Raw genomic sequence first — 23211 nt, forward strand, 5'->3', positions numbered from 1 at the left:
AAATGAACCTTAAGTGCTTTCGTGATCTTGAGCAACTCCCTTGCTCTTCCTTAAAGTAATACAATCCTGTGCATTCATCAGTCAGACCTCAGTTTAATTTCTCATTCGAAGACAGCACTTAACAACACTCCCTCATTTGTGTGGTGCAAGGTCAAATTGGTCTCCTATCTTATGACTTTTAACCATAATCTAAATGCTACCAAATGAGGCAAGACTGCCATTGAAGTAATACATGGTCTGACTCACCACCTAGTGGAGAGAGACTGCATTTTATCTTTTATCGATTTTAGCCCCGGCCAGTGGAGCATTCATCCAGTGCGGAGCTAGACTGAGGATCTAACACCTGTGCAATCATATAAATGATCTGAAGCTGGCTTTTCAAGGAAAAGATCAACCAGAGTCTACACTTGGAATTCCTATTCATTGCAGAGATGTGCAAATCACTGTCATTTAATTAACTATCCATCATGAACTGTCCTAATTTGTAAAAAAAAGAGAGAGTCTGGCATCAGAGGTCAAGCCAATTTGCAAGTTAGTGTAATTTTATAATAATCCAAACTTTTATGACCAGTTCCACAGACAATTGCTAAACTATTATGCTATATGTTCTCTTTCTCTAGATACGTCCAAAAACATTACCAAGACATTAGCACATAATACTTGGTGCCATCAATTTATGTACAAATGGCTGTACTTGATAGAATGCAGATGTAATCTGGATGAAAAAACAAGATGCTGGAGGAACTCAGCAGGTCGGGCAGCATCCGTGGAGAAAAACAGACGGTCAACGTTTCGGGTCAGGACCCTTCTTCAGGATTTAAGATAGGAAAAGGGGAAGCCCAATATATAGGTGATAGGCAGATGTAGGTAAGAGATAGTGATAGGCAGATGTGGGGGAGGAGGAGAGAGCAGATCCACCAGGGGATGGGTCAAAGGTATGCAGGCAGGCAGCATGGGGGGTGGGGGGGGGGGGGTGGGGGGAGAGAAAAGGAGAGAGGAAAAAATATGGCGAGGTGAAAAAAGATAGGCTAAGAAAGGGAAGAAGAGGCAAGGTGGGGGGGGGGGGAGAGAAGGATTGGTTTACTTGAAGTGGGAGAATTCGATGTTCATGGCAACCAACTCACCCCCCCACCTTGCCTCTTTTCTTCCCTTTCCTAGTCTCCCTCTCTTTTCTCTCCTCACTATTTTTTCCCCTCTCCTTCCCCCATGCCACTTGCCTCCTTACCTTTGACCCATCCCCGGTGGATCTGCTCTCCCCTCCTCCCCCGCATCTGCCTATCACTATCTCTTACCTGCATCTACCTATCACCACTTTGTGCCCACCCTGCCTCCCCTCTTTTGTCCACTTGTCACTGCTCTGTTTCTCCCCCCTATATATTGGGCTTCCCTTTTTCCTATCTTCAGTCCTGAAGGGTCCGGACCCAAAACGTTGACCGTCTGTTTTTCTCTACGGATGCTACCTGACCTGCTGCAGTTCCTCCAGCATCCTGTTGTTTTTTTCCCAACTAGATTCCAGCATCTGCAGTCCTTTGGTTCTCTCAAATGTAATTAGGACTCTCATAGAAGAAGCAGTGAGCTGCTGGACAGTGATCAAGAACCGCTGATTGGAAATTTAACAGAAATGAACTTAAGTATCATTCTCAGCAGCAATCTGCAATTTAGAGAAACCAGAATTACAGGACCAACTGATGTATGGGAAATATTTCAATGGATTTGTTCATAAATCTCACTTCTACCAAAACATAAAAGAAAGCTCATTTTAAATCTTACAAAATTATCTACATTGACACACTGTCAGCAAGCATGCCTTGCCATGCAATTTGGATCACACTTGATTCAATCTCTCTGATCCTCTCAAGTGGTTTCCAGAAAATGTACATGCGATTTCCTCTGAATAAATTTTCCATGTCAAGAATATTGGATTTACCAAACAATATTTAAAATTAAACATGAAAACTTGTTTTTCCTCTTGTGGTGCTTTCATAGACATTATGATACAAACATTCCAACTTGATCAAAAATCACTTGATCTGGTTGATATTTTTCTCATTCTGGCTCCGAACCTAGGTTAGGTTGACTCTAATTTGGACCAAAGCAACTACCCCACTTTCACAGGGCCGAAAAGAGATGCATAAATACCGTCTGAAAAAGGTCGCATAGATGAAATACGTAGTACAAGGTCCACTGTGAAAGGCCGCTTTAAAGTAAACTAGATGAAAATCTCACAGCCATTTACTGCAGCATCCACTGATTTAAAAGGCTTGCAAACTACTGATGAATACCCCAAGGTTCCTCTCTACAGTCACTCATTTGGACAAACTGCCTGATAATAGATTGTGGCACAATGTAATCACATAATGGTTAAATTACAAGACTATCAGCAAGAAAAATTCAATTATTGGCTTTGCAAGTGTCCTTCACAAAAACCAACTCCAATCCTTTATCAATTTGGCCTAGTCTCAACTACTCTGTGAAGCACCCTATCAAGCCAAATCATTTATATAAAACCACATGCAGGTGCTGTTCATTTTACTGTTTCAAGAGAATCTGGGAAACAAATTGTACAAATATAACACAAGTTAAATTCAAAAGGAAACTTTGCCATTTACGTTCCATCAGACATGCAGTGCTCAGCTAGCAGACCATCAATATCAGAAATAAATATTCATTTCCTCCATCACCAGCAGGGAGTTTGTACTATCACGGAACACATTGCAGCAAGTTACCAAGGCTTTATCCAACAGCAGCTCATGAACCACAATTTGCACCTAACTTAATGAAAGCAAAATGCACATGGAACACCAGCACTTGACAAACCACTTCAAAGTGGCACACCATCTTAATGTGGGCATGGATTACCACTCAGCCAATGCTGGAATGAAATCCTGGAATCATTGCCCTTGTGATTGACATGGAGGGAAAAGCTTCAACCTGCAGAAAAGTAGAGATGATCTGTTCACTTAAGCAGAAAATTGTAAATAGAATTTAATCCAGAGAAGTGCAGGCTGATGCATTTGGGGAGCTCCAACTGTTCAAGGATATTTAGTGGTGTGGAGAAACAAAAGATGTCTGGAGATTTTTTTTTAAAAAAACTAACAGAACCAGTCGGAAACACACAAGCAGGCACTTTATGCAGGAACTGTGCATCTTGAGTTAAGGTACAGATTTGACACTGCATAGATTTCTGGTCAGCACATCATAGGAAAGACATCATGGCATTGGGAAGATTACAGGGAAAATTTACCAAGATGCTGCCAGCACTGGAAAATTGTCACTATGAGGAAAGATTATTGCTATGAGCCAAGACTGGGACAGAAAAAATTGAAGGGAGATTTCATTAAGTTGTGTCAACTTTTGAGACGCTGAGATAAAGTAAACAGGAAGGATCCATTTCTGTTAGTAAAGGAGTCAAAAGTTAGGGGGCATACATTTTAAGTATCTGTTCTCCATTTATTCTATATGTTTTCCAACCAGGGGGTGGTAAAGGTCTTAAAACTCATTTTCTGAAGGGGTAGTTTGGGCAGAAACCCTCACCACAGGCAAGTTATAGTTGGATGTACTTAAAGAACAGTGACCTACAGGTCAATGGACCTTGCGCTGGAAGGTGGAACGAGACACAATGTCCTCCTTGGGTAAATTTTCTTGGACTCCAGGAACAGTTGAACAACAATGTGGGAAAATCCTCAAAGCACTCATGCTCAAAAATTAGGACCATCTCTGGTGTTTCAAGGGAGATCATTAAATGTCAACATTACCCACATCTGAAAAGCAATGCCACTTCGACTAAAAATAAACCTGCCTCATTCCCAATCAGAACAAGATTTAACACAATGTGATATATTTCTCATCTGACTTGTACATGTCCTCTCAAATTGTTCCAATTGCTGAACCAACTGTAACCCTTTGGTAGCCAAGTTAAACTATGCTCTGATGTTCTGTCAAGCAAAAGCAGACAAGGATTTTAAATACCCACCTTCTCACAAAGCTCAAAATTCTAATGTCAATACATTCTGCATTCAACATGGAGTCAACGAGCATTGCCACAAGCAGCTTTAACTTACAGACGAGAACTTTCTGGCACAACCAACAGGGTATGCAAAAAAACATTTTTCCTTCTCAATGTATTCTTTTCAACTCTTCCAGACAGCCTTGAAACTCGTAATGCAAATACTATTCCTCACACAAATAGCTTACCTTTTCCACGTGCCACTAAATTAGGCATGCTCTTGTGAACTTGTTTTGTTTAAACAGATCCCGATCTCCATGCTGCTATCCCATGGGCATATAATATTTTAAAGCCATACAGGAAGACAACATTTTCTGGGAGTACATGTTCCCACCAAATTCTGCCCATATTTCATTCTGTGAGAAAAAAGAAAATAACTTTCAGAACAAAGGAAACATTCCAATCATTTATTTTCAAAGTGAATTCCATTTTCTAAAAAGAGTACCCGTGCTTATTTTGTACCTCAGCGAGAGCCAGGGTCTCTTGGTTTGGCATGGCATGCTCAAATGGCCCATTGTTTAAGAGGCAAAGATCCTTACCCATTTGTACTAAACCCCTGACTGGCACATTGCGAGATGAAAAGCACATTCTACAACAACAACAAAATAGTTTTTGCATTTAAAAAAAACCTATTGAGATTGTGAAACAGCAAGCAAATTATCTTCCAACAACCAAACCAATTTGATTCAACTACCTGGACATTGAAATACTTCTGATCTCTTCCTATTCAGGATCAATGCATACTTCCACCCATCTTCATGACATAACCAAGCTCTAACCTCTTTTCCTCTCCCACGAACTTAATGAAACCTGAGCCACCTTAACCACAGCACAAAGTCTTATATTATTCACTCAATTAGCTTCACTAACCTTCATATACAACACAAAAAATACAAGTTCATTGCCAGAAAACAACCAGTGATGTTAGCCCCGCTTAACATCTGGCATTTCTTGCAATCCTGCATCCTCTCATTCCCTTTGCTCTACAAATTTTTAAATCTCCCCTCCACTCATGATCTTCAATCTGTATAGAATAAACTGGTCTTTAAGTGCAGCTGCTCAAGTAGTCTCAGCATCTTTCAGCCAGTAACAAGGAGCGAAGGAAAAGTTAGATTTGTTGCCTGTTAATGCTAACCAACAATCCTCCCTATCACCTGTGTACAAGTGATATAACTACACTGCTATGTCTACTGAAAACATCAAAGAAACAGATGGAAATCTGACCCAAAAACAGAAAATGCTGGAAGCATATCAGGCAGCATTCATGGAAGGAGAAACATGATTAACATTTCAAGTCAAGGACCTTACTGTCTTCTGCCTGATCGATCAGCCCAAAGAACATAAAATAGGAATAAGCGTTCAGCCCCCAAAGACTGCTCTGCCATTCAAGATCATGCTTCATTGTTTACTTTCCCATACCAACTTAATCTCTCAATTTCCTGAAAATGAACAATTTCCTGAAAATGAACTAAAATCTACCCAACTCAGTCTTAAAAATACAAGGCCACTGACCCTCCACAGTCTTCCTGTGAATAGATTTCCACGATTCATCAGCCTTAAAGTGAAGAATTTCTCATTTCAATCAGAACAGCTGTTCCCTTGTTTAAATATCTTAGTTCCAAACATGGTAGTCTATATACTTTGTTAAGCCCTAGATGATCACCTGTAATTCTTCTTACTTCAAGATAGCCTTGGTCCTGTCTGTTTTCTCTCTCCCTGGGAGACAAACCCAACATACACACACACACATTAGGTTGGGAGACCAAACCTGCACATAATATTGCAGTCTCTTTGGAGTTCTATCACAATGAAATATTTTCACTTTATGGCAAAAAACCTCATGCCTATTTTCTATATTTTCAGGGATTCATGGACAAGGACACCTACACCATTGTGAACACCAATGCCTTTCCATCTCTTATCATTGAAGAACCAATTTTTCATTTATTCTTTCAAAAAGTGGATGATGTCACTCTCATAGCCAATTCCACTATATGCCACATCTTCACCCATTTAATATGTGCTTGTTTCTCTCCAAGTGTCTTTGCATCCTTCTCACAACCCACAATGCCAGTTTATCATCAGCAGCCTTCTTGGATCTATGACACTTCACTCCCTCATCCAAGTCATTGATAAAGATAGTGAACATACCTGCAGCATCCCACTAGTTATAGCATTCCAACACAGAAATGACTCATTTGTTCATACCCAGTTTTCTAACCAACTTTCAGTCCAATCTAATCTGCTTTCCCTCAATGTGGTAATCTTGTGGCATTCTATCAAAAATATTCTCAAAGTCCAAAGATACCAGAGCAACTGGTTTATCTTAAAACAATTCTGTTAGCTATAACCTCCAACCAAAATGTCCTGCTGTTTTTCATAAATCCATCTTGATTGCCCATTTAAATGGTCACATGATCTACTACCACTTTGAAGTGCTTAATAAACTAAAGCATTTTCCCCACTGCTATCAGAATCACTGATCTTTCACTTCACTGAATGCCATCATGCAATAGTTAGGATGATAATGAATTTCTGAGTACAGTCAAACTTTTATAAAAAAAATCTCCATACCCCCTCCCAGTTGCCACAATCAATTATTTGTGCAAGATCAAAAATGGCCACGTACGCTGGCTGGTGGTTCTTCCACAATTGTTCTTGCCTTTGTCAAGTAAGATGAAGTCCATTCCAACTCTGGACAGATGAATCCACATGAAGATATTGCAAAAGTAGGCCATTTGACCTTGTGAACTTGCTCCTCCGTTCATCAAGATCATGACTGATCTTCTACGTCAGTGCTATTTTCCAGCATTTTCTCAATATCCCTTGATTCCCTTAATATCAAGAAATCTATCAATTTCAGTTTTGAATGAAGTCAACTGCCAAACCTCCATACATGTCTCTGATATGGAATTCCAAACATCTACCACTCTAAGTGAAGTAATTTCTTCCCTTCAGTCCCCTGGTTGAATACTCTTTGACCAAGGGAAACATCCTCCCAGCATTCAGCTTGTCAAACCAATTAAGAATTTTGTATGTTTTTACGAGATCACTCGTCATTCTTCCAAACCTCAGAGAAAACAGTCCCAGCCAACTAAAGCTTGACCCACACAGAAAACCAGCCATCTTTGCAACCAATCTCATAAAGCCTCACTGTGTTCCCTAACTGATAAGCGCACCTTTTCATAGGCAAGGAGACCAAAACAATACTCCAGGTACTGTCTCACTAAGGCCTTACACAACTGCAGTTGGCCACTTTTACCCCTGTACTCAAATCCTCTCATCGAGTCCAACATATCATTTTTCTTTCCTACTCACTTTCTGCATTGGCATATTGGTTTTCAGTGATGGGTGTAATGGACACATAGGTTTCTTTGAACATCAAAGCTACCCAATCATTCAAAATTTAAAACACTGATTTTCTGTTTTGTGTACCCAAATGAATCACCTCACTTTTTCCTCATTATATTCCCTCTGCCATATTCTTGCCCAGTAATTCAGCTGTCTACATCCACAAAGTCCAACAACTCCAGCTATTTATCCCCACAATTAGCTTTCTGTCCAATAACCAATTTTCAGTCTATATCAGTGGATTATTCCCAATTCTGTGCATTACAACCTTGTTGACCAACCTCCTGCATACAACTTGATTGAAAATCCAAATACACCACATCCACTGGTTCCCCTCATTTTACTTGTCACATGATCTTAAAAAACATCCAATAAATTAGTCAAAACATGTTTTTTCTTTCATAAATCCATGCTGATTCTGCACAATCCTACTACTCTTTAAGGTGTTTCATTATTACTCATAATTCACAACTGAATCCAGCACCCTTCCTACCACTGACTTTAAACTGTCTGGTCACCAGTACCCATCGTCTCTCCCTCCTCTTTATTCAGTGGGGTAATATTTGTTACCCTCTAATCCACAGAAACAATTCTAGTATCTATATAACTTTGGAAAATAAGGCATTGACTATAACCAATTTTTCCAAAATTCTGGGATGCAAATCATCAGGTCTTTGGGGTTTATCAGCTTTCAGTCTCATCAAGTTATCTGGTATTCTGCAACTCAGGGAAGGAGCTCTTTGACCAGAATGATCGAGAAGAATTCTCGTAATGACTTAATGTGGCAGAAAGCACAAGGTTACTCCAGAATTACTGCAACCAGATGTCTTCTTTTGTGAAGATAGTTACATCTGCAGCACTAGGTCTCCTGGCACAATTATCTCTTCCCAAATCAAGAATAATAAGATTGTAAATTTTCACCTGAAGTACAGGTTTTAGTACTTAAGCGAAAATTTCATCTGCTCTGGACCCTTGTCTAACTGGTGGATAGTCCTTTCATCCTTTGGTCTGACTGGGGCACTGCCAGGATTTTAGCAGCTGCTGTGCTGTGAGTTGACTCAAAAGCACCACACATTGTCATGGCTATCCCTCGAGGTCAAGGATGATGGTCTTCGTTCCGTTGATCTATTTATGGGCTCTCAAGCCCACAGAGCGAAGACACCTGTGCATGTATTTGTTCAACGTGTACTTGATGTTGCACCACAAAAAGCACACGATACTTCACAAATCAACCAACTAATTCCAATGGCATGGAAACCACGACGATTGGAGCTGATGGATTTGTTGCAGCCTTCATCCACCTTCACAGCCGTTGAGTTCAAAATAACTTTGTCTGCCTGTTCCACCATTGAGGTCTTGGTTGGATTGTCCTTTGTCAGGGACCTCACCATCGACCTTACCGCCATGGGTGACCCTACCAGGAGCATAGCTCCAGACAGCATCTCTCTCGGGATCTCAGGACCACACAAGCTTCTCCACCACAACGAGGTGACAATCCATGGAGAAGACCACAAATCAGTCTGTCTCTATTAAGCAAATCTTTAAAGTGCTATCATCATTGGGTGCTGGCTGCCTCCATTTGTATCCTTCATTCTTGAATCAGTGGTATAGTCTGTGAATCCCAACCAACAATAACCATGAATCAGCCCTAAAGTCTGCCATAAATTATCAAATGATAAAGAGGCTCTTCACTTCTCTATCAGAAAAGAGAAGCATTGGTTTGATAACCAGTATATCTAGGAGCCAAGCAGATGATGCAGCAAGGCATTCTACTCCAACCTTGCAATGTTGCCCAGTTCCAGTGTCAATGCCACAGTCGGAAAGGATACAAATGCCTGGAATGGTGTGATTGGCAAGCAAGTCGCAGGTAAAATCAATTCCACCGAGGCCATCTATCAGAGGGAGGAGTGTATCACAGGTCAACTGTCAATTAGCAATAATAAGCTCATTATTCTCTCTGCCCGATCAAAGGGCAATTAAATTTATCACCCTTTGTAACATCCAGGCATTTCTCAAGTGATTATACTTGCCTACTGACAAATCTTGAGTAACAGCCTAACATCCCATATTCATATCAATAAATTGATGGCATGGAACTGGAATGAAGGGAAAAGTAGATTCATTTTAAAGAATACTTAATAAAAATTACAATTTGAAAGGGGAAAATGAACATGAGAAGACAGTGTTATAAAACAGAAATCAATTCCCCTCCAAATTTTGTACTGGACAAATGAGACAGGTGGGCAAATTTTAAGTCTGAAAACACTTACAAGTTTGCTTATCCAATTAAAACTAGAGAATTGGGTAAAAAGGACATGAAAAAAAACAGAACAGTCTTCACCATGATATTACAGAGGGACTTCTGTGTAATATGTGATTCTGAGTTGAGAAAACACCAAATAGATTGCTGAAACCCTATCTTCCCAGGCTGACTGTGGATGAACAAGTCATTTTTAAATCATTATGCAATTACAAAGAACCTCAAGCATGGAAAAGAAATTTAACCCAAATTGTCAGTGCTGGTTTTTCCTCCCATTCAAATACTCTCTTCTCACACTGCTCCCATATTTCATTCAAGAATGCAAGAAGTTCCTCAATACTCTGGTTGTACAGCTGCATGCAGTTCCATGTTCTCAACATTATTTGCATTAAAGGTTACTCCTATATTCTCATTCATGACTTTCATATATTTATTTCCTCTTGGTCTGGACTCACCCACCACTGGAGCCAGCTACCTCATCTCTCAAAGAAATCCCCCCCCCCCAGTCCCCAATTTTGAAGCCTTGTCCAGTCTCCTCTTACATTTTTAAGGAACAAGGGTCCTTGTTCATTCCAGCAACCTCTCAATTTTGGTAACAAGCTGGAACGTCTATTTTGTGCTGTCCAGGTTCTTGAATATCATTTTTGCATCAAGGAGACAAGAATTACACACAATATTCCAAGTGTGCTGCTAGTTGGAGCTTTACAAATTTTAAATAACCTCCCAGCTTTTGTTAGTGTAACTCTATAAATGATGTCAACCTAATTGGTTTGCAAGATTTTTCAGCCAGATTTTCACTGATTGCTTTTAATTTTTTTATTTCGAGTTTTTCTTTTGCCTCTCAGGCTAATTTCTTACCTTCCATGAACAAGCTGTTGTCTGGGACAAGGGCTGTGGAAAGATTACTTTATATTGAATGCACGTGATCTTGGTTCTTGAAACAAAGTGTGTAACATGGACCATAGTTTCTGAATTTTTTAAATATATGTAATTACAATTTTTTGTGAAATTTCAACATGACTTCAAAGATATGTAGCAAAACCAATAAAAATTGTAAACATGAAATGAAAAATGCAATTAATATTCATGGCTTATCTGACATGAGGAAGAAAGTTTAATGATTCTTGACGATCACCATGAGCAATACGGAATTGCTATCTCCAGTTATGTTGTTGCCTTGCTGAGTATTTCCAGCAACTTGACATAACATGTACTTAAAACAGTACTTGTTACAACCCAAGGACTTCTCAAAGTCAAACTAATTATTTTGTGATATACAGTCACTGTTAAAATGTGAGGAAACATGATAAATTTTTTACACCTCACACAAACAGCCATGCAGTAACTATAAATTAATTTTTGAGATGTTCATTGAGGGACAACTCTTAGTGAGAAAATCAGGAGAACTCCCCAGCTTTTCTACAAAGCACCTTGCAGTTTTCTGCATCCATCCAAGCAAGAAGTACGACTTAACTTTTGCATATGCTACAGAAATCACCATTCTCTCTGTGCTGCATTGGAAAACTTGTTTGGAAGATTTAATCAAATCTTTGGAAAGTTTTGATTTGAATTCACAAATTTCAGTATCAGTGAAACAAATCATAGAAACATAGAAAAGCAGGCACACACCTTATAAAACATCAAGTCTGCTCCACCATTCAATACGATTATGGCTGATCCTCCATTCAGTAAGTATTTTCCATTTTCTCCCCATACCTCTTGATGTATTTTGTGTTTAGAAACTATTCTCCATTAAATCTCAATTAAGGTACGACACTAGCATTTTTTTTCTAAAAATAGAAATAAATTTGCCTCCAAGTAAGTCATAAATTTCATTGTTTGACTTTCAAAATAAACTGTGCCCCTACCTCTTTCAACACACATCAGTGAAGCTGAACTCCAGATCAAATGCCAATACTTCATGTCGTAATTTCAAATGAATCAGGGAAAAAAATAAGTCTGATTTCCCATCTGAAGGCATAAATAATATGAAATAATAATACACGAGTACTATTAAACAACAAGCCAAAGTCTGTGCAGAATCTCTTTTGGAGGCGAGGCGAGGAAACTGTCACAGTTGGATGCAAAGTATTTATACACAAAAACAAGATAAAAACCTTAGATTTTGCATCAATAAAAGGTGGGGAATAATCCCACCGAAAAAAAAACCTTTGGATTTTAATGTGCGTGTTCGAGCTTTTGTTGAGATATCCATTTATATAATTTTATTTTACAAATACGAGATATACACACAAGATGCACTCACCATTGGCAGCATTTTTCCTATTTGGCTCTCACTCCTGTGAATAACAGAATAATATTAATACAAGCTATATTCAAAAGACACCAGGTCAATCTCCGGATTGTTGCTATAGGCAGAGACTAATTCCTCTTTTTTTAATGTTATTACCCCACAAATAATTAAACACAACTGTGCAAAACTGCACACTGCAGCTTCACATCCCGGATGTACCGCCTCCTATTACCTTCATCCTCGCCTCCTTTTGGTTCCCGCAGTTAGTTACCTTAACTCTCCGGAGATCCGATTGGATATGTATGATGTCAGTCAACTTCCCTCTAGACGCAATATCCGTTGTCAAATAACGACGGGCCGCGGAAGTTTTGTGAGCCATGCTGGGAATTGTAGTTTTCCCTCATGTTTTCGGTCAGTTACCAATATGGGAGCTGGCCCAGTATGAAGGAGTTCCTTTGGGTTAGATTCGGCAATTCTGCGGCACAGTTGATCCCTACAATACAATTCCAAAAGCAATGAAAATAAAGTCACAAACTATATGCAGGTGCCGAAAGGTGAATTATCACAACACTCAGATCGCAAATACACGCTTTCCTAAAAGCCTTTAATTACAGTGCACAGTTCAGAGCTTGACCACCAAATAATACCGCAGTAAATTCTGCACAAAGTCGAAATAATAAACTACCGTCAGTTGCTGCGTCTTTCTCTACAATAACCAGCCAGGCTAATTATTTTCTTGTTCCTGTACACATGCAGCCAAATTCTACTTCTCAGCTGGCCTTCCATACCATTTAATATTCCACCTAGTTTAATCCTACATTCCTTCTAGTTTAATTTCACCTACTTTAATCTCACCAAATTCAATTTTCATTAGTGGAGGATGTTTAGTGAAAGGACCATGCTTTCTTACACTTCAGTACAAGAGCCAAAGATGACTTGGGGACACGAGATCGCAAATGCTGGAATCTGAAGCAACACATAAAACACTGGAGGGACTCAGCAGGCCAGGCAGCATCCATGGAGGGAAGTGGACAGTCAACATTTTAGGCTGAGACCCTTCATCCAGACTAACAGATGAAGAAGCAACCTGATCAACCCATCTTCAGACATCAATTCCTTCATTTCAGCAATCAACTTAGTGAACCTTCTCTTTACCATCTCCATTACAGGTTGATCTTTCTTTAAATATGGACACCAAAACTATAAGCTGTACAGTTATTGCTTACATTCTAGCTTGAATGTCATTGTATAGCAAATGTAGAATGACAATGGACTTTTTAAGCACATGCAAATTTGAGATCCTCCTTCTATCTTGGAAGAGTCAAAAGTTTTAACAACATCAAAAAAAATCCATATGCAATAGTTGATGTTGCTTAATACATTTTCCTTGGAATTGCCAAGTGGAAAAGATCATGGCCATTGTATCTCTTAGTGGACAGAGTCCACTCGGTGATACTAGAGGAGCTTTTCAGCCAGTGAAAGGTGATAGTTTGAGGAAGGTACTTACGATGACTTTGCCCATGGCAGATAGGTAACCATTCTGTAACTCCCGCATTCTGACTTTTTTCCCTTCTTGAAGATGATCACAATGTGATGTTTGAGGTCCCTGGTGTGCTTTCCTCTTCAAAAAAAGATGAGGATTTATGCTAGAATTACTTTTCCATCATGTTTTATTACCGAACATGCTATATTTTAGAGCTGGACTGGGGATGGCACTGAGATTTTCCAGATGGTGTGCTCAGGTTTGGAGTTATGGATACTCATCTCCATGACAGTCCTGTAGATCTTCAAAGTGCTCTTTTCAGCAGGAGCTGATTACCCCTCTGTCCTTGATAAGCTCTCCTCTCAGCAGGAATGGTGTCTGGGTGTTTGGACCATGGATGGTCTTGACAGAGCTGACGAATCCAGGTATATCAATATAATGAATAAATACTGGTCCTCCTGCAGTCTTTCCAATTACCACCTGTTCTTTAGATTGCAAGTTTTCATTTGGACCTTCTCCTAACTGTAGATCTTTTTTTTACCCCCTTAAGTACAATGCTGTTTCCAATATAAAACCCTTTGTGTTTACAATCAACTAGTTCCTGAAATAATTGGATATTACTAGTGATAATAAAGCCCTGGTTTCTGGTTTTGGCAGCAGAACTGTGTGATTGCATGATTATGAGGAGCAAACCTCAATTCAGGTCAAATTTACCACTAAGGTTGTGATTTTGGGATATCACAGATGATCTGTTTTACCAACTTTCAATCCATTTTCCATGATAACCTTATCAAATACAAATATGTTGTTCTGAATCTTGACACCTCCAATTGACTCAGCATACATAATTGTCTGAGACAGTGAATTAGATTTTCCTCCAAATGGCATTATTCTAATTTAAAGTTTATACCTCTTCATTCTTGATTCGCAATCAGCTGAAATAATTTCCCTGCATCTTCTCTGCTGCATCTATTTTAATATTATAAACTTTTAACCTTTTGCACACAAGGGAATTTATACAATTACTCCTCACTATTTAATATTCTCAGCCCCATTCTGAGAAATCAACGTTGCATGCATCCAAGACCAATATATTTATAGTGAAGTTAAGTGTCCAGAATTGAACACAAGATGGATGGGTTCTCATCATGACTTACACAAATGATGAATAGGCACACTTTGCTCCCTTTCTAATGCAGCCACCTTGGAATAAAGGTCAACATTTAAAGAAGGAATCTCTGGAAATCATTAGAAAATTGGGAAAGTGTAATATACTGTCAACTTAAGTGTCATACAAACTGGAAATGGACCATAGAAAAATAGGTTAATAGTGGAGGTAGTTTGAAGGTCACATTAGAAGAGCAAAACAGTCATTAGGTTAGGGAAGTGCTTAGATTGCAAGGAATAGCCAGCTGGAGCAGATATAAACAAATGGAGGTTGGGATGTAGCTAAAGTGCAGGAGAGCTGATTATAAGATAAGCAGAGTCACAAACGAAGGGCAAGTCCAAAAATTAGAGCACCCAATTGCAGAGTGAATGGGGGAAATGGCTGTCTGGCAAAGGAAGGCGAAGTCCCATCTGTCAGGCAGATAGAGGCAACCCCTGCAGAGACAAAACAAAGATTAAATACTACAAAGTAGGTTAATGATAAAATTGTGCGATCCACATGTAACTATTGTAACATGAATTCGATAAATTGCTGGAAGTTTTCTGGGTCAATGACGTATCTTTGCACTCTCACTCGAAGTGCTCCCAGTTTACACTGCAACAGGGCCCAAATAAACCAATTTGTTTGAGAAACTCACCACTGCTGTACAAGAGATTTTTCTTTGTGTGCTGTTCCATTCTGAGCCATAATTAAGAGGGTGAATGGACCCCACATGAAAGCCAGATTCAGGGTGCAGGTTTAACACACAAATTCCTCCAACAATGTTCCATAAGCTTTATGATTGCCTTTTTAATCTATATTCCATTTTCTCACCATTCAGAAAATACTTGAATTCATCTTTCTTAGATCTACAACTTAAGCAATTTCAGCTGCCATAGTTTTAACAATTCAGCTAAAATAACAGAATTGTTAGCATACAGAAGGAGGCTCCTCCACCCATCAATTTTGTGCCAGCTACCAGTAGTGCAATCTGAGCAGCCTTAGATATAAATGCCTGAAATTGTTTAAGTTGCAGATCTAAGAAATATGAATTAAAGTATTTTCTGAATGGTGCTCTGCCCCCATGCCACGATTAATATTTATCCCTCAACTATCTATCCAATTACCTTCTGAAATCCATGATTTATTCCATATTCATTACCATGAAAGGCAGTGAGTTCCAGATTGTATCTTATAGTTAAAAGTTTTCCTCACATTCTTTGTATCATTGGCCAAGTTTTAAATGTATGCTGTCTGGTCCTTCACCCAAATGCTAATGGAAACGGCTTCCCTCTATTTACACCCGTTATGATCTTGTACACCTCTATCAAATATTCCCTCAACCTTCCTTCTCTATGGTTAGCAAACATTTCTCCAGCGCAACTTTAATCCATGCATGCTTTCAGATTGATTATTACATCTGTACTGTTCACTCTCCCCTCTCTCCCCTGTTAATTTGGTGCCACCTTCAAACAATACTTTATGATTTACTCCCTATTCCTTCATCCAAATTATTAATAAATGTGGTGAAAGGAAGAAGCAGATAAGATCCTTGGGAAATGCGTCTTGTCGCATCTTGGCAATCAGAGTATGTCTACTTTATCTTCCTCTTTGTCTTCTGTCTTGCATTCTATGACCAAGGCTAGCTGCAAATCCATAAGCCTGTATTTTTCTCAACAAACTTCTGTGTGGAGTCTAGCAAATGTCATATGGCACTCCATTTAGATAACAGCAAAAGACATTCCTTCTGTTTTGATCAACTGGATTTGAAATATTCCTAAATTCTGACAAGAACTGGCAAATCTGAAACTTTTACTTTCCAGAGATGCTAACTCACCTGTTGATTATTTACAGTTTTTCCTGTTTATCCTTCAGGTTACCAAACATGCATTTTCCTGTATGTATTGGTCAGACATTATTTACTTTTAATAAAGTCACACTAGCTCTCACATACTTGTTTGATAGTTCAAGTAGTTTGAGTTAATGGCAGATTCTAGGCACTTCTTGGTAACTGATATTGGCAGCCTGGAGTTACCCGTCTTCTCTCCCTTGCACTTAATAAGTAATTTGGTGACATTAACAATTTTCCATTTTAGCAGTATGATTCAAGAGCCAATTTTTGTTTTATCAATATTGAGCACATTTGTGTTATTTTGGGATTCTGTTCTTTCATTGGTACTGTATTCTCTTCCCCCACTGTGAAAAAGACATTCAGCAAATCTATCATTATCTTGTCATGTATCACCACTAAAGCTCATTCTGTTTACTGAGATCAATTCTCACTGAGCCATCCTCTTACTCTTAATGTATTTATCAAAGATTTAGGCTTAATTTATTTCATTGTCTCCTGTCCTTGATGTATACTGTGTTTGTTGCTTGACCCCCACTTCTCCCATTCTTGGTATCAAATCCCCTTTTGTCTCTCCAACAATTTGAAGCCCTCCAAACCTTAGAGATCCTTGCATTTCTCCAGTTTTATCCATTTGAACATCAGTATTTTCATGACTCCACCATATGCAGCCACACTTTCAGCTGTCCTGAAATAAGCCCCTGCAATTCCCTCCTTAAATCCTTTGTCATCTTCCTTTTTTAATTTACTCTTTAAACCCTATTGGACAACTGTCCAAACATCTTCTGATGTGGCACAGTATTAAACTTTGTCTGAGAAAGCTCCAAAAAAAACCCACGATATCTTATGATGCTGAAGGTGTTATATAAATCATCCATCTGGTTAAACTTGTTCTTTCCCTCATCTGTTCTTCCTTGCCTTCATTCCTGTTAAATAAAACCCTTAAGTCCTCCAGAAGGCTGTCTACTCATTGCTTCTATTACAGCTCTCCTGAAGATTCCTCCCTCACTACATTTTTCCAGTACATTGATGACTCTCACTGTTGCTATATGCTCATCTGAAAATTGCAACTCTGCTTCCAACTTCCATCCTTTTCACCTTAACATGGTTCAAATGCAACTCTTCACTTGCCTGATTTCAATATTTCTATTTCTAAGATCACACATGAGTTCGGTTAAAAAATGATGACAATGTTGAAAAATTAATATCCACACAAAAGTATTTAAACTAATAATATCACATAAAAGCTCTTCTTCCCTCTCCATGAAGAGTCCCTGGTGCAGTATGGATATCTGGAGTTGGCTCTCTGGTGAGCAGAAGACTGCACTTCAGTTTAACAATGAAGAAAAATTAATTGTAAAACTGAATTGCAGTCTTCTGCTCACCAGAAAGAAGACTACACCTGAGTTTTACAATTATGTGTTTGCCTGATGCCAGGTATAAGCAGATCACAGCAGAGGATCTGCTCCAACATTCCTGGTGCATTGTGTTTGGAAAAGATCGAGAAGGCAAAAAAGGAATGGGGGTGGGGGTTTTGATTAAAAGAAGCTATGTAACTGAAGGGCCAAAGGCAGAATAGATATTTAGTAAAATGAAGGGAACAAAAAAATTCAGAGTTATTGTACAAGAGGATATTGTACTGTATATATAGGTCACCAAACAGGTAGAAGAATCAAATTTGCTAGTAAATTAGACAACAATACAAGTTGTCAATGTTTACGGAAACTTTGCTAGATCTACTTCTGGGTTATAAAATTGGGCAAGTGGAGCAATTTGTGAATGGGGAATAGGAAATATTTCATAAGGCAGACAGCAATTGCAGGGGAATAAAAATTTCAGATCAACAATCTTCAGTCAACAATTTGTTGAAAGATCAATGGGCTGAAATGATAACTCAAGTTTCTCTCGCTAGATGCTGACTGACATGACCTAAATATCTATTCTACCTTTGGCCCTTCAATTACATCCTCACACCCACAGGAGCACAGGGTACAGTCAATTCATGGTGTACAGTCAGAGTCACCCCACACCAACAGATCACCAGGCAGTTCATAGTGTATACTCAGTGTCACTTCCCCTTCCCCCTCCACCGCCGCCACCATCCACCACATGGAATTAGTGTTGATAGGCATCATCAGCATGGAGAAGGTGGGCCGGCGAGCCCCATTTCCATGTTATGCAGATCTGATTCCACACCTTCTTTGATCAGAACTGCCACCTTATTACCTTATTATTATTATTACCATTATTATTGTTATTGCCGCTGCCAGCCACTGCCACCACCTTCTCTTTTTATTTCAAATTTCAGCATCTCCAGTATTTTAGTTCAGGGTCACAAAAGACTGTAGATGCTGAAATCTGGAGCAACAAGTAATCTGCTAGCGGAACTCAGTGGGTTGAGCAGCATCTGTGGGGGGGGGGGGGGGTGGGGGGAAGGAATTGTTGATGTTTCAAGTCAAAACCCTGCATCAGAACTAGGAGTGAAGAGGGGAGATAGCACGATAAAGAGGGAGAAAGGTGACGCGGACTGAGGAGTGAAAGATGACTGGCAGGTCAAGCTGGGTTGGGGAGAGGAGGACTGGAGTTGGAAGACGGTGACAGGTGGATGATAGATGGAGAGAAACAAAGAGGAAAAAAATGAGAGGCAGATGGAGTGAGGTGGTGGGAGAGAAGTGTTAAGGTTGGAGACAACTGCTGGAGGGTGATAAGCAGGAACACAAAGAGCTACCATTGCTGGAGTCAATGGTGGAGGAGGGGGGTGGGGGGGAAACCCTCCGGAGGGTTACCCATAATTAGAAAACAACAAGTTCATGCCATTTGGTTGTGGACTACCCAAGTGGAACAAGAGGTGTTGTTCCTCTAGTTTGCATTGGGCCTCACTCTGGCTGTGGAGAAGGCTGATCGGTGTGGGAACAGTGTTACGAACCAGCAACAAAAGAAACACTCCAAGTCATGTGATAAGTGCTAAAAACTACTTTATTAATAACTACTTATGATAATAAGAAAAAGTAAAAATGTTAGGTTAGAAGTAAAAATGTTAAACCTTGAACATTAACCCCAAAACTAAACTCGTAGTGTGTGTGTGGCAAAGTCCCAAACTCCAAGTCCAGGAATGGTTCTTAAAGTGAGCAAAGGCTTCTTCAACAACCACCGTTGTCTGAAGATAAAACGTAAATGTAGAGAGAACGTAGAGAATAATTGCAAAATCCAAATGTTCCACAATGGAACCCAAACAACACCTCAGTGTTTACTCGGTAGTGACTTCCTCACCCCAAAAAGCATCCGAATCGTGGCCGTCCACACAAATACCTGTTTCGCTCTACAGGTAGGCAACAAAGTGAACTCCACCGGATTACTCCCAATTTCCATACATGGATTGTAGCAACAGACACAGTTATTGTTTCTCATCCATCGATAGAGAAAACTAGCAGGCTGGTGTCTCTCTCTCTCTTCTCTGACTGACTTCGACTGACTTCTTCAACAACGTCATTACGTCCTTTATCATCTGTTGACATAAGCACACCACACACGCACACACACACCCCACTATGCTCTATCTTAAAGGGACATTCACCTAGTCCGTAACAACGGGAAGGGGAATTGAAATGGCATGTAACTGGGAGCTTGGGATAGCCATTGCGAAGAGAGCGTACGTGCTCTGTGGTGGTGCTCCAATGGTGACCCAGTTTGTGGTTAGTTTTGCTAATGAAGAGACTACTGGGAGCACCGAATGCAGATGAGGTTGGAGGATATCTCTGTCTCCACATTCACCATCCTCACACCCAGCTCCATATGCCTTTTTTCTCCTCTTGTCTGCTTCCACCTATCACGCACCTGCCTCTGTCTCCCAACTCCACCACTCCATCTTTCCCACCTGGCTTCATCTGCCCATCATCCCTCACCCCTTGTCAGTCCAATCATCATCTACCTGCACCTGTCTATACCTCTTCATACCAGCTATCTTCCCTGTTCCCTTTCAGTACTGATGCAGAGTCTGACCCAAAATGTTGACAATTCCTTTTCTCCCCATAAACACCGTTCGACCCACTGAGTTCCTCCAGCAGTTAGTTTGTTGCTTTTGGTTTGGGGTAATTGTTTAAGTTTTAGAATAATTATAGAGAAGAAACTAGCAAGCACTGTCCAAAAGAAAACTAATTTTTAGTAAATCAAATCAGGATCTGAAGGAAGGGAAAACAATAACTTAATGGATGAGATATAAAACAGGACACATTGCCTGAGGAATGGTATGGAATCCCAAAGCCGAAATCCAAGCCGCAGTTCCAGCAGCTTTTTGTATCACAACAATCAATTCCTTCACATCCTTAAATCAGGCACCTTGGGCTCAACCGTGGGGGGTTGAGCTGAACTGTGTTGTAGCCACCTCTCCATTCAACAAGTGCAGGTAGCCTGCAGGTTAACTAAAGCTATACATAAACATAGTATATCTGAAAGTCTGCTTCTCCTCATCATTAAATTTGCAATCCTGTACTTGCCAGTTTATCACACTACCCCACACTGCACCCTCCGACACTACACTGCTTCACCACCCTGCCCCATACTACACCCTCCGACACTGCACCACTTCACCACCCTGTCCCATACTACACCTCTGACACTACACTGCTTCACCACCCTGCCCCACACTGCACCCTCCGACACTACACTGCTTCACCACCCTGCCCCATACTACACCCTCCGACACTGCATTGCTTCACCACCCTGCCCCATACTACACCTCCGACACTACACTGCTTCACCACCCTGCCCCATACTGCACCCTCTGACACCGCACCGCTTCACCACCCTGCCTCATGCTGCACTCTCCGACACTGCACTTGCCTCACACCGCACCCTCCGACACTGCACTTGCCTCACACTGCACCTGCCTCACACTGCACCCGCCGATAGTGCACTGCTGCCCCACAATGCATCCTGACACTGCACTGTTGCCTCACACTGCAGCCTCCAACACTACACTGCTTCCCCACCCTGCACCCTCCAACACTACTACTGCCTCACACTGCACCCTCCAACACTACACTGCTTCACTACCCTGCCCCACACTGCACCCTCCGACACTGCACCACTTCACCACCCTGCCTCACATTGCACCCTCCCACACTGCGCTGCCTCACACTGCACCCTCCCACACTACACTGCTTCACCACCCTGCCTCACACTGCACCCTCCCACACTACACTGCTTCACCACCCTGCCTCACATTGCACCCTCCCACACTGCGCTGCCTCACACTGCACCCTCCCACACTGCGCTGCCTCACACTGCACCCTCCCACACTACACTGCTTCACCACCCTGCCTCACACTGCACCCTCCCACACTACACTGCTTCACCACCCTGCCTCACACTGCACCCTCCCACACTACACTGCTTCACCACCCTGCCTCACACTGCACCCTCCCACACTACACTGCTTCACCGACCTCTCCAGCGGGCCACTGGAGGCACGCGGACGCAGACGCGTCACGTGACCTAACCACGGCGTGAGCCGGCCGTTTGAAGCAGCGGGTCGCCACTGGGTGGTCGTAACCGTCCGACAGCGATTTCAGCGCAGCATCGCATTGCAAGTATTAATCTGAGCAACGTTTTATTGCAAGTGTTAACCCAGCAGGTATGAACCCAGCGTGAACCCAGGCAATATTGTGCAGTTGTTAACCTGACATAATATCGCACAGCAGGTGCTAATACATTATCACAGCGACTATTGATGTGACACGACATTGTACAGTGATATGGACGTATGAATGGGTTTAACACACACAAGATGGTGCAACAGTTATCGACCCGCGTATTGACCCACGCAATATCACACATTGGGGAAAAAATAGGTCCCCTTAAGGAGTAATGTGGTCGTCTGTGTGTGGAGAGATGGGAAATTAATATTTCTCGTCAATCTTTACCGAGGACAAGACCTTGGAAGCAAGGGAATTCAGGGAAAAGAGAACAGTGATGTCCTGAAACATATCAAAATTTAAAAAAAGAGGTGTTCATGGTCTTGAGGCACATAAAGCAGAATAAATCCCTGGGGCTTGACACGTGTAACCCAGCATATTGTGGGAAGCATGGGAAGATATTGCTGGGGTGCTGGCAGCGAATTTGGTATCATCAGTAGCCATGGGTGAGGTACCAGAAGAATGGAGGGTGGCTAATGTGCCTTTATTTAGGAAAGGCTGTAAGGACAGGCCAGGGAACAACAGGCCAGAGAGCCTAATATCAGTGGTGGAAAAGTTACTGGAGGGGATTCTGAGAGACAGAATTTACCTGCATTTGGAAAGACATGGACTCATTAGCAATAGTCGGTATGGCTTTGTGCGTGGGAAACCGTGTCTCATGAATTTGATTGAGTTATTTGAAGAGGTAATCAAGAATATTGATGAGGGCAGGTCGGTGGGTGTCTATATGGACTTTAGCAAGATTTTGACAAAGTCCCGCATGGCAGACTGGCATAGAAGGCATGGGATCCAGGTTGCGATAGCAAATTGGATACAAAATTGACTTGGTAGAAGGAGGCACAGGGTGGCACTGGAGGCTGTTTCTCAGATTTTAGATCTGCAACAAGTGGTGTACTGCAGGAATTGATGTGGGGTCTTTATTGTTCATCATTTACATTAATGATTTGGAAGAGAATGTAGATGGCATGATTAGTAAGTTTGCAAAAGACATCTACATTAGTGGTATAGTGGACAGGGAAGAAGGTTGTCTAAGGTTATAACAGGATCTAGATTAACTGGCATAGTGGACCAAGGAATGGCTGATGGAATTTAACTCAGACAAGTGCAAAGTGATGTACTTTGGAAAGTTAAACCAGGCCAGGTTATACACTTTGAATGGTAGGGCCCT

At 40.9% G+C, this 23211-nt stretch overlaps 1 protein-coding gene across 1 annotated transcript in view; it reads left to right on the top strand.

Annotated features, from left to right (window-relative positions):
* The first annotated feature begins 21871 nt into the window (after positions 1-21871).
* LOC127574465 (thioredoxin domain-containing protein 6-like) overlaps positions 21872-23211 on the top strand; it is a 91372-nt gene continuing 90032 nt past the window's right edge. The window contains exon 1 of the mRNA XM_052023484.1: positions 21872-21982. The gene's annotated coding sequence lies outside the window, so the exon portion shown is untranslated. The remainder of the gene's footprint in view (positions 21983-23211) is intronic.

Source organism: Pristis pectinata, chromosome 9 (assembly GCF_009764475.1).
Source record: "Pristis pectinata isolate sPriPec2 chromosome 9, sPriPec2.1.pri, whole genome shotgun sequence".
Taxonomy (NCBI): Eukaryota; Metazoa; Chordata; class Chondrichthyes; order Rhinopristiformes; family Pristidae; genus Pristis; species Pristis pectinata.